The 12,789-nt window shown below is 41.4% G+C and overlaps 1 pseudogene; it reads left to right on the top strand.

The window, feature by feature from the left end:
* The first annotated feature begins 10,551 nt into the window (after positions 1-10,551).
* LOC112315891 (akirin-1 pseudogene) lies at positions 10,552-11,034 on the top strand (annotated as a pseudogene).
* The last annotated feature ends 1,755 nt before the right edge of the window (positions 11,035-12,789 follow it).

Here is a 12,789-nt window from a genome sequence, read left to right as displayed (position 1 = left end):
TCAGGTATTGTGTCAGGTGCTTACAGGCACTATCTTTAATTTTATCAACTACCCTGCAAATAAGAATTATCCCCATGTGTGTAATAGGCTCTTGGAGATGATGAAACTTGTCCATAGTCATAGCTTCAAACTTAATGGTAGTTCAATAGTCAAACAAAGTTTTCTTTGACTCCAGAAAACTCATGTTCTTTATACTACATCACATTACATCTACACATAAAATTAATTTCCACAATAACCTTGCAAGAGAAATACTTTAAAATATCACTCAGACATGAAAACTTGGACCTGAGCATTTAGAGTCTTAACCACACTTATTCACAGGCTCACAACTACTTGGACCACGCAAGTCAGAAACTACAACAAAGGTTGTTATATAGCAGGATGGTAGGGTGCAGTAGACGTTATGAAGTCCCAGAGGCTTCCTAAAACTCTGACCATAGTGTATACTTTCTGAGGGCAGGTAAGAGCCTTGTTTTTCTTGCTTCCAAGATATAAAATGGTATAGCCCGATTTACTATGCATTCTTTACTGAGTAAATATGAACTGGATTATGAAATAAGAAATGGGATACTTCATACACCACCTTATATTTGCATAGCCTTTTAGTTTCTATGAAGTTTCCCAGTCTTACCTCATCAAGTCACCTTTCAGGAGCCTCAATTTCCTGATCTGAATGGTGGAGATAATGTCTTCCTGGATCCCTACTGGATTAATTGTGCAGGCAAAGTAAGCAAGTTCTGATATACTCAATGAATGACAGATAATAAGAGAATTTGATGCAAAGGATGATCAAATCCTCACAAATTTCAATGGTTTATACAAGCTCAGAGAGCACTGAGTCTCAATTTGGAGTGAAGAAGAGGATCGGAAAGAGTGACTCCCTGTGGTCTCATGTATTTTCTCTCTCTCTCCTGGAAAAGTTGAGTTGCCAACCCAGGACTCCTGACACTAAGCTAACTCTTCATTCCCCACTGCCACACTGCCTTACATCCTGAAGATGAGGTGGTTTGCAGCCTCAGGGTAAGAAATCCTGATTAGGAATGTTTAGAGGAAAAAAAGAACCTCAAGTTATGTAAACAAACCTGAGAATGCAAGCAAGGCAGCAGGAAGAGACCTGCAGACTGAGGCTTAGCGTGGAAAGGAAATAAAACCTCTAGGATGACAAAATAAATGAAGAATTTCCAAAGGGCTAAATCCAGTCTTCACCTGGAACATTTTTGCAGGGAAGGAGAGTGTGGGGCCCTGCCTCCTCTATCGCTTCACAACTGAAGAAAGAGTGCAATTAGCTTGTTTTGACTTGCTGAATCCCTGTTCAAGCCCTGAAAGGATAAAAATGGGGGATAATGGAAAGAGGTATGGTTAATGTATGTGGTGGAGTGAAATAAATTCATGTGGTTGAAAGTGCTGCATCTCAGTTTGGTCCTGCCATTAACTGGCTTTGTTCCTTTCAGCAAGCGACAGCCCCTGCTGAAAGTGATGGACAAGATCAGTGTTTCCTTTGGAAGAGATGCCCTTAGGGAGAGTGCAGATTAATTTACATGTTAAAAACCCTTTAAATTCTCTTTTATGCCCTCTGATTGTATCAGAGAGTAAGGCTTCTTTTGTTGCTAGCTTGTCTTCAGGACCTTTCTACTGCATAAGTACCCCCTCATTTTCTTATATATATATATATATATATATATATATATATATATATATATATATATATATATATATTAAATTCCCACAAGCCCTACTCCAAAGGTCCATCTAGGTCTTTTCATTCTTCCTAAAATAACCCCACTGAATGATTCTGAGAGCATCCTCTCTCCCAGGTTCTTTACTCTCCTTTTGTTTTGTTCAGTATACAAATAAAAATAGGAAGGGGGGAGGGAGAGAAGGATGGAGGAAGGAAAGAAGGAAGGAAGGAAGGAAGGAAGGAAAAAAGAAAGGAGGGAAGGAAAGAAGGAAAGAAAGAAATGAAAATAATTCTATTGTCACTCTAGGGTGTGGGCTTCTGGGTCTGGTATACCTGAATCTTACCCCTTACTCTGCCACTGAATAATATGTACTTGAGACATGTACTTTACTTGAGTTTCTTGACTTTATTTTCTTCATCTATAAAATTGGGATTGTCGTCCTTGATTCTCCCTGTGATTGTAGTGTGTGTACACCTACATGCATGCACACACAGACACACAACACACACCCTTCTAGTTATCATAGTACCTGGAACATAGTAGCAGGTCCACGAATAGTAGTCACAGAGACACTTTGCTTTCTACCTCCTCTGGAAACTCTAGGTCTTTTACCATGATGGGAAGGTAGACAGCTCTCCAGTGCCAGCCAGGCACATTGAATCTCTAATTTGGGTTGTAAGTGCCAGATAATTTAATTTACACCAAATCATAGTACTTTTGTGAATGCATGTCCCAATTAGCAAATCAGCTATCAAGGAGTCCTGGCAGACAAGGTGTCTCTGCCGTTCCGGCACATATTCAGGGTGCCAGTTCAGTACAGAGCAATCTCTGGTGGAGCAGGGCCTTGAGTGAGCAGAGGAAAGAGCAGGAAGAAACTCTGGGGCCTGGACTGCTTTTGCACAGTTTGGCCGGCCTATCTTGCATTTCCTGTACCTTGCCAGGTCCTAGTGGAAGTGCAAATTCATGCCATTTTCTATACTGCTCCCAGCATGAGGAGAGAGTAATAAAGAGAAAATGGGGTTGGTAGTCATAGAGGCCTGGCTCCACTAGCTGTGAGACCTTGGGCAAGTTATGTAAGCTTCTGTATCTTAATTTCCTCAACTTGAATAACAGAGATAATCATTTTGACATCTGGGGATATTGTGAGGATTAAGTGAATCCTGATATGTAAACATGCCCAGCATGATGCCTGAGACATTAGTGTCACAAGTGCCGGGTGCCAGGTCCTAGTAACTGTTTTTCCTCTTATCATTCTTCAAATTCTACCCAGCCAGATAAACCTGAATTTAAATCCTGTTTCTTCCCTTTCCCAGTGTATACCCTTAGTCAAGTCTTGTCACTTCTCTGAGACTACGTTCCCTCACTGTCAAATGAGTGCAGCAAAACCTTTTTCTTTTTTTTTTTCCAGTTCTTTGGTAAAGGAATGCAAGCAAAGCATCTAGCCCATGGAGGCACAGTGCATGTATTCATGCAGGAGATATCAGCACATAATATTCAAGGAAGTTGAGCTGAACCCTTACCGCCTCTTTGTGGCTGGCCTTTTAAAATCCCTCTTCTTTGCTGGATTCTCCTCACCTTCTATACCTTTATACTCGTGGTGCTCAGGCCCCAAACCTCTTCTTTCTCTACACTTCATCTTTAGATGCACTTGTGGAATCCCATAATTTTAAATGCCATCTACAGCTGACAACTCTCAAATATAAATCTCCAGCCTGGGCCTCTCCCCTGAACTCTAGATTCATAAACCCTATAGCTCATGCAGTATTCCTACTTGGATAACATGAAATCATCTCAGATTTACCATATCCCAAATCATGCTATTAAGTTCCACTTGTATCACCACCAAATCTGCTCTGCTGCCAGTCTTCTCCCTTCTCAGTGTCTCAGTCCAACAACACTGGAGTCATACTTGTCTCACCCCTTTGTTTCAAAACACACATCTAATCACCAGCAAATTCTGTTGGCTCAATTTGCAATGTAACCCAGAATCCAACCACCTCACACAATCCTTGTTCAAACAAGAATCCATTTCAGTCCTTGGTCCCTCTCTACAAACCTATACTTGGTCCCTGTATAACCTCCCTACAAACCTCTCTACAAATTCAAGGTGGTCCTTTAAAATGCAATTCATATCTGGCCACTCTGCTATAAGAAACTCAAGAATGATACAACTGAACATTAATCCAAAGGTTTTAGCATGATCCGCAAGGTCTTACGTGAACCATTCCCTGCCCCCCGGCTCCACATTATCTCTCTGCAATTGTCCCCTCCTACTCTGCAATCGGGCCTCCGTGCTGTGCTTGGAACATGCAAACTCCCTCTTGCTCAGGGCTTTCGATTTGCTCCTTGCTGTGCCTAGAGTGTTCTTCTCCAGTCACGTGCATGGCTTGCTCCCACATGGCATTCCAATTTCTGTTCTAATATCACCAACTAAGAGACTTTCCATGACCATTTTATATAAAACAACACGACCACCTCACTCCATTGGTGTTCCCCTCTCTCCCACAGCATCAACCTCATTTAGCCTTTTCATTATATGCTTCTTGACAGAAGAGAACTGGTACCAGTAGGTATTTACTGGTACCCAGTAAATATTTTTTGAATGAAGGAACTTACCTAATTCTATTTTCCTCAATACATAAACCCTTGTGGCACATATTACTTATAATTCTACTTTTGTTATCTACTATTAAATAGCTGATATTATGTATAAATTACATTTGTATAGGATTCATAGTTTATATAGTTCTTTCTGCCACAGTAATTACAACAACCATTACCTCCTTTGATCTTCATAACAACCAATTAGAGAAAGACATATTCCACCCATATTTGTAGATGATGAAACTGAGGCATCAGTTTCAGAGATTAAGTAATTTGGAGAATATCACATACATAATAATGGAAAAATCTGGACTTGAACTCAGGTCTTTTTATTCTTGATCCAAGATTTTTTCCCCATGAAATGTAGATATGTTACATTTATTGATTTGCATTGCTACTGAACTGATTCACTTAGTACTTTTCTTTCTTGAAAAAAAGAATCAATTTTATATATTTCTTATGTATCTCTGCTTAGCCTAAAACAATAAAATACCTAATAGCATTTCATGCTATAATTGTTGCTTGCATGTGTGAATATATGGACCCAAACTCAAATGTCATAAAAATGTGTTCTTCCCACATGCCCCAAATACTCTATTTGGGCGGCTTTTCTCAATCTGTGGGCTTAATTTCAAAGTGGACTTAGTAGTCCATGAAAAAGTACAGTGAAAAGTGGATAAAGACAAGATAAGAAGACAATAGATACGTGGAAAGACTAAACAGGCAACTAGCAATATACAAGAATGCCCAAGGGCATATATCAAATCAGGACTTGATTGAGAAATATCCAGATTTTGGATGGGGTTAGGAATTTGAGGAAGGACATGGCAGTGGGAAGCTTGGACAAGCAGTGTACCTGTAGACAGGTGGACAACACTCTCTTGACTAAGTAGGCATTATGGCTTGGAGCAGAAGACTTTCCTGGGGACATGTGCCAGAAGAAAATCTTAGTTGGGTCAAGCAGGGCATATCTGCACCCAGAGTAAGGCTCTATTCCCAGTGAGGGAGCTAATGTGAATGTTAGGAACTGAGATAGAAACCCATCTGCAAGACTGACGCAACTCTGTGAGCTGAGTTTCACTCATAAGCAGGTCTAGGGCAGAGAGATCCCATATCACATCCTTCCACTCCATCACCCCTCCTCTTCTCCCTAGTGGCCCTGGTCCAAATGGCCTCAGGAAGGGACTGGGTGGGTCTGAGCCTGTACTATTGTACTTATCTCAGGAGCACCCTACAGAAAAGGCACTGGATAGGCAGATAAAAGCCTGATTCATCCACTTAGAAACCTGACCACTTCTGAGTCCCCATTTTCTCCCATTTAGTTGCCACCCAACCTTCTCTACCAGTGTCTTCCCTCATGTGGCCCCATCAGCTTCCTGGGAGACAGAAAGGCCCCGTGTGGACTCATGAGCTTGGACAGGGCCATGAGCATCACATCCAACCACCAAGTTCCCAACAAATAACTTTCTGCAGGCCTATTTGTCTTCTGTTTCAGCCCAGCGGAACCAGGGTCTATAAATTGTAGTTGGGATTCAGGACCATTTTCTCAGGCAGGGATGTATTGCATATCAGTACAGAAGCAGAGTAACACAGTCCATTTGCCTACTGTAGTGAAACAGACATGCTCAGCGAGCAGTGGCCCCCAAAGTGGACAGAGTGGCCATAAACCTCCAGTGGACAGGAACTGCAGTGACTAGAAGCAAATGAACTGCTTCTGAGCAGCCCTGGCCCTTGCACAGGTTCTGAAAGCCTCTGCAGGCAAAGTTGAAGCTGAATTTTGCTAAAGGCAAATTGGCGCTTGGCTTGGCATTCTATTAGAAGTGTATTTAAGGATCTGGTGCATGTGTTGAACATACTGGGGCATTTATGTGCCTGAGCAAACAGCAGAGGCAGCAAAAAACCAGGAGGCTCTTGGGTTGGAACTGGTTTTAAATTCCAGCTCTGCACCATACAGTGGGACTTTAGGCAAATTATTTAACCTGTTTTTCCTATGTAAAAGGACCCAATGCAGTAGATTTTATTAGATGGATAAAATAAGGTGAATCAAAGTGTCAGATACACAGTAGGCATGCAATAACTAGGAGCTTGTTTGAAATTTGAAATGCCTGTGTGGAATGGAAACAAGGCGGAGACTGGCAGCATAGCCTGGGAATTTTCAAGGAGGAATTTGAAGTCGGACAAAACCAAGTGTGAATCTTGGTTCTTCCATTTGTTCAAGTGACCTTGGACATGTTATTTACTTCTCTATGACTAGGGAATAATGATATCACCCAGTTCATAAAGTCTTTACTGTGGCTATGTGGCCTTTCCCATAGTAAAAACTTAATAAATGTGAACTATACCTGGACTGGATAGCCAAAACCTTAAACTTATTTTAATTAGATATATTTTAACCAGACTATCTTGTGTACCCATAATTTGTAGTTGTATATTTGCTATTTGGGAAAAATAACATTAAAATAATATTTAGTTGAATTGTTAATCCAATTGAGTTGAACCAGGGTTTATTGGCTCTGTTAGAAGTGTGGGTGCTGCATGCTGTGGTGGATACAAAAATGAATAAGGAATGAGAATAAAATTGATGTACCAAGCACTGTGCTAAGGACTCTCAGATGGATCATTATTTGTCTCATTTAATCTTTTCATGTAGTTTATGTTAGGACGAACAATTCATGGTCATTGTGGAAAGGTTAGAAAGAGAAAAAGTTATTAAAAACAAAACTTAAAAACAGCTAGAATCACTGTTAGTTATTTGCTGTATTTCCCTCCTCTGCTTTCTCTGTGCAAAGTGCATGGCCTGTTTAAACCTAACTCCCCCATCTGTAAAATAACATTCCTACCATCTGAGAGTGATTGGACAACAAGTGAGATCTTCAAGAAAAGGATCTAAGAGTGCCAGTCATTTTGGCACTCAATAAATGGCTGGGTCCTCCATATTCAATTACCTATTAATAGTTTCATAGAGCTTTTTTCAAATAACAGATACTTGAGAATATGAGAATGTGAGGTAGTCTCTCAAAGGGGTTTGTAAAACCCAGGAATAGATTTGAAACATCTTCCTAGAGTGCCAATTTACTCAAAGGTTTTAGTGGGTAGCAGTAAAACATATGGTTTTTATATTAAAAGCCATGTAGTTAATGGGATGCAAAATTCTTGACAATTTTTAAGATAAACTTTTTAAGAGACTACAAAGAAACATTGCACTTATGATGGGCCAGCTCAGACTAAAACCCCAACCCCTGGGGCATGCTTTCTTTCATTTTGTCGTTATAGATCTTTCCATTGAAAAGTTCAGGAGGTCGGGGAAGGTTTTTAAGCAGAGAACTTACCTGGTCAGTGGTAGGGGTTAGATCAACTTGGTGATCATGTAGAAGATGAGTTGGAGGGATTACCACAAGGGAAAAACCTGCTGTGTAGCTAGGGCAATGGTCTAGGAAGTAAACGTTGACAGGAAGAACCAGGAAAATGGCAGCAGGAATAAGGAGGAGACAGATTTGAAAGATTTCAAAGACAGAATAAAGAGACTCTTACCATTGTCCAAGTGTAGAAAAAGAGTTGGATAAGAGGGATCCTAAGGTGATCCCTGGGTTTTCATTGTGTGGACAGCAGATCCAGAGGGACTTTGAACTCTACAAATGATGGAGATACACAAGATCAATGGTAATAGATAGTAGAAATCTACCCCTGTTGCAGTGAAACATTTCATTGCCCTACCACCCTAATTAAAATGGAATATATATGTGTGTGTATATATGTATATGTGTGTGTGCATGTGTATATACACCAAAGAAATGACTTTCAGTTTCCCTAAAAATTATTTTAAGAATTCCACTGCCCTAGACAGGCCAGAATTAACAGTTGCCTGCCTTAAACCCTGAATCTTAGGTAAGGAGGAAAGTGTGTGGCTTTGGGGACCCCTTCAGCAAAGACTGTGCCGTGCTTAGAGTCTCTGTGAAATTGGTTGCTCTGGCTGCTGAAATGAAAGTGGAACCACATTTTGGGGCCAGAGTCCACTGATGTGAGGGCATGCTTTCTCTTTGACAATATCAGGGCAAAAATTAAACATTCATAATATGGTAATTAAGAGCTGAATAATTTACTCTAAACCAATAAAGTAGATGTCGGTAGTGTGATACTGAAATACAGTAGAGAAAAAAATGATAATGTTTGTTCATTAGCTATAAGCCTGGACTGTGCAGTGAACACTGAGCATGTTCCCTCTGTTATGACTAGAGTTTGGAAAACTACTCTATAATCCCCAACTCACATGCATTCTGCAGGGAGTCCAGCACCTACCTCCCACCCTCCCCCTCACTCCGTGATGAGTTCTGTGACCAGAAGCAAATCACTCACCTACCTTGTGACTCAGTTTTCAAATCTGACTTTGGGCATAAATAATTTCCGTCCCGTCAACACAATTTCACATCTGAAAAACAACAATCTGTTATTATGACACCAGGCACACAGTAGTCCTGCAGAAAGCCGAGGGTTGCGTTCTTCCCGAGTGTTCGCCACTATGACTGCTCTGTGGCACTGCCAGCGGGACTTCTGGTAGATCCTGGGATAAGGGAAGGAAACTAGCTGATGAGGCACATTCATTTGGAAGTCTATCAAAAATCATAAATTCATTAGCAATCTCTGACAATCACAGATACCCTCGGAGTTTCATCACAAAGATATATTCAGAGCACATAACAATCCCAGAAAGAGAGTAAACTTAAATATAAGAGTGAACATAAGTATAAGAGGAAACATATGTATCTGAGGAAACACAAGTATATTCCTCTTATTCTTCTATGAGAACTCCCAAGTTTCCTTTGGAGAATGTGAACCATGTTCTCACATACCATTCTTTAATTCTCTCTCTTACTGCAAAGCTCCCAAGTCTCTACCTTGTTTTGAGCCCAATTTTTGTCTATCTCCTGAAGGTACCCTGCTTCACTATTCACACCAGGTGGCCAAGCTATGCAGCCAAGGTTAAAATGCAGAGAAACACCACCCAGGGAAGAGACCAGTGCAGAAGGCGAGGTTGCTTAGAATAGACAGCAGGCACAACAGACTCACATGACATAGGGTTTATATAAAGCGAGAGGAGGGAAAGAGTACACAAAATATGACCTCTGTTGATGCATCAGTCCCTGGAGGCTAGCAGACCCCCTGCTCCACCAATACAGGCAGTGCAGCTGCACACATTCCACTTCATGCCGCAATAGAAAAACCCCAGACTCCGCCCCCAGGCAGTCTGAAATACGGAAAGCTGGGGCATGCCTGAGGGCCAACAGTGCATGTACTTTAGCAGAACAGCGGGCCACACATTGAGTGTGAAACAGGGGAAGGTATTCCCTCACAAGGTGAAAAGCCCAGCACAGGCTATGTGGCCTCTACATCTCTTGGTTAAGTGTGTTCCATGCCCAAGGCCCATTTTTATGTGACTGAGGGGGAGCTGAAAGGTTGCTTTTCTCAGCATACCCAAAGATCCTCATAGGCCTTTCATGAGTAATACCTTCTGATGAGTAACGCTTCTACAAAATGTAGACAGAGGAAGAGAGCCCCCTAGCTCTGGGCTTTGCTCTTCATTTTTCTTGGTTGATATGGGTACTTGTTGAGGTCAGAGTCCTGGAAGGAGGGTTCTAAGACAGAACTGCACTGGACCTCTGAACTATAGCATTTTCCCTGTGGGTTGCTATAAGGATTAAACAAGATAAAGTATATATTGTATTTGTTACCAATGCTTGGAACAAAATCAGGTTCAACATATGGGATTCACGGAGGCTGTTGCTATTACGTATCAATGAGTGAGGTTTGATCCTGCTTCTGGGAGCTGTTTCTAGTAGAAGAGACAGGCATATAAACAACTAAAATACAGAAAGGACAAAAGCAAACTACTTTACAGACACAGAAGCAGAGAAAACCGTATCACTGAAAATGGTTAACTTTCAATAGTTGGGGGCTGAGTATGGAGCCCTTCTAACCGGAGAGAACAGCATAAATGGGAACATTGGTGAGCATGCAGATGATGTTTTAAGAAAAAATCACAAATCCTTATGATTGGAGCATGAAGGGGCATAAAGAAACATGAAGGAGGAGTGGGCTGGCTCAATCATGGAATGCCTAAAGCACCAAGACTAAAAGTATCTGGGCCAGGTGCTGGAGGCACCACTGGAGTCGGCTTAGCTTGGGAACTCCGCTGAAGAGTGGGAGGCTGGGCTGCAGTTACAACCACAATGGCTCCTGGTCCCTGGCGCATCATTGCACTTGTGGGACGATGTTGAAGTGGAGTGTGGAGTTCCAGGTGGCACTCCTGAGCAGGTTCCCCAAAGTGGCAGTACTGTGCCCCTCTGCCGGGCCCCATTCCCTCAGATGCAGACCCCACCAGCTCTGCATCCTCTGTCCTGCCTTAGATGTGATTATGGTGACATAGGAGCTCCGGGGCAAATTTTTCAGAACACTAACAAGAATATAGTTGTCATCAGAGGTAGAGACCCTTAGAAGTTGTTCTTAATCAGAAAGAAGCTTGTACTTCAGAAAGTCACTCTCACGCCTCAGCACTCATAGAACCTACTTCTCCAGGTTCCTCCTGGATGAAGAAGGACCAGCCCACCTGTACTCTCTGACAAGTTGGAATAATATGTGAGTGTCTCTTAAAAGACAAGATAAAATTTGGGAGGCACACAAGCAAATCCTCAATACCAAATTAGCAGAACAATAGAAATCCTTCGTGAAATTCACACATGATTGGATTATGTGATGATGTGAGACAAGGCCCCCAAGCTACAGTGGCCTGAAGCTTTCTTGCATATCTAGCTACCAGGTTCTACCTTAAGAGAGGGCTGCTGTGCACTTTCTGCAACTGGTTTGATATATTTCAGCTCCAATTTTGCATCCCCAAAACAATGAAAAGGTTTCTTCAGGTCCACTTTATACAACTTCAAAGACCTTCCTTGTTGCCACAAGCACCTCTCTTTCTGCTCATGCAATGAACAACTGTGTTCTACTGTGACAGATTTTTCCAAACAAAATACCTGGAGCAGCAGTTGAACAAAGTATGCCTTCAGTGGTACTCAAAAAATGGAGTTTCCCCGGGCATAGCTCTATGAGAAGTGTGTGTGAGAGAGTGTGTATGTGTGCATATATTTTAAATTATTATTTGTATTGTGCAAACTATTTTGATCTTGGGGATTCTGGCTGTGAATTTGATATACAACAATTATGGTTAAATACATTCCCTTGATCTACAGAAGATCATGAATGTTTTGTGATCATATTTAGGTTTCAATGTCAAATATGGGGACTGTTTCCAGGCACAGAACATGAACTGTATATTAGGATGGACATTAGATGTGATGTCCATCCTAATATATGCTATGTCATCATGGACATAGCAAAGGTCTGTGGTTCTAGGCCTATAAATGTGTGGTGAGGAATTGGAATGAACTGGAGACAGGCCATTTGACACATGGACTCTTCCTAGCCCTGTTAGAAAGATACTTTGACCCCAAGCCTTAAAATACCCACATGGAGTCTGTGCTCACCTCATTCACACGGAGAGCTCCCTGGACACGGAACCTCCAAAAAAGAAAGTCTCCCCTGCAGGAGCATCAGAGTTTGCTTGGGTACATAGAACAGGTACGTATGGGGCTAGGCCGAGGCCAGCAGCACTGCTACTTGGGAGGAGCCATCTTACCTTTGCATCATTATTACAAATAGGTTTGGATCATTTGGTCATATTCTCACAAATTCTTTTAAGGGTGTCCATGTTCAACTGCTTGGGCTTTGTTCTGGCAGCCCCCTGCCTGAAGTTGCTTATAGACTGTTCTTCACCTTGTTTCCGAGGCAGAGGAACAGAAAGTAGCCTCTGTTTTGAGGAGGTGGAAGTTAAGTATACATTTATTTTTTACTGTGACTTCTTCAGGACCACATTTTATAAAATGCCTTGTATCACTTACTGTTTTTGGAAAGGAAAGTTCCATTAATACTGTTTTTGTTTGAATATAGAACATTTTTTAAATTATAGCTCATTTTGAAAAGTTCTGAGTGTAATGCAAATGTATGCTGATACTTTCCAAAGAAAGGTAATATTCAGAGACTGTTCTGATCAGCTGGCTTGGAGAAATATCTAAAATATTCACATTGGAAAACTGCTTATTAATGAATGTCTTTGACTTAAATCTAACCAAAAATGTCAACATTATTCTATGTACAATTTTGTTATATAATGTTGACAAGCTTAGCTGCAAACAAATAAAATACCTAAACTGTTTTAAAAATATTTGAACTCTACCAAGTCATAGAGAGCCATTGAAGCTTTGGGAAGTGGGTAAGAGCGCGACCGAAAGAGATGCATGTGGACAGACTAGATCTCCCTTTGGGGTTATTTGGGGTCACCTTCAAGTCTCCCCTCTTGTGCCCTCAGATAATCTGCCCATCTCCTAGCTGGAGTTCTCTTAGCCCAAAGGGCACACAGTATGTGCACAATAAATATTTATTGGACAAGTCATTGAAT

This window comes from Desmodus rotundus, chromosome 5 (assembly GCF_022682495.2).
Source record: "Desmodus rotundus isolate HL8 chromosome 5, HLdesRot8A.1, whole genome shotgun sequence".
Taxonomy (NCBI): Eukaryota; Metazoa; Chordata; class Mammalia; order Chiroptera; family Phyllostomidae; genus Desmodus; species Desmodus rotundus.
The sequence above is the reverse complement of the archived record's forward strand: the minus strand, read 5'-3'. Positions and strand labels throughout refer to the sequence as shown.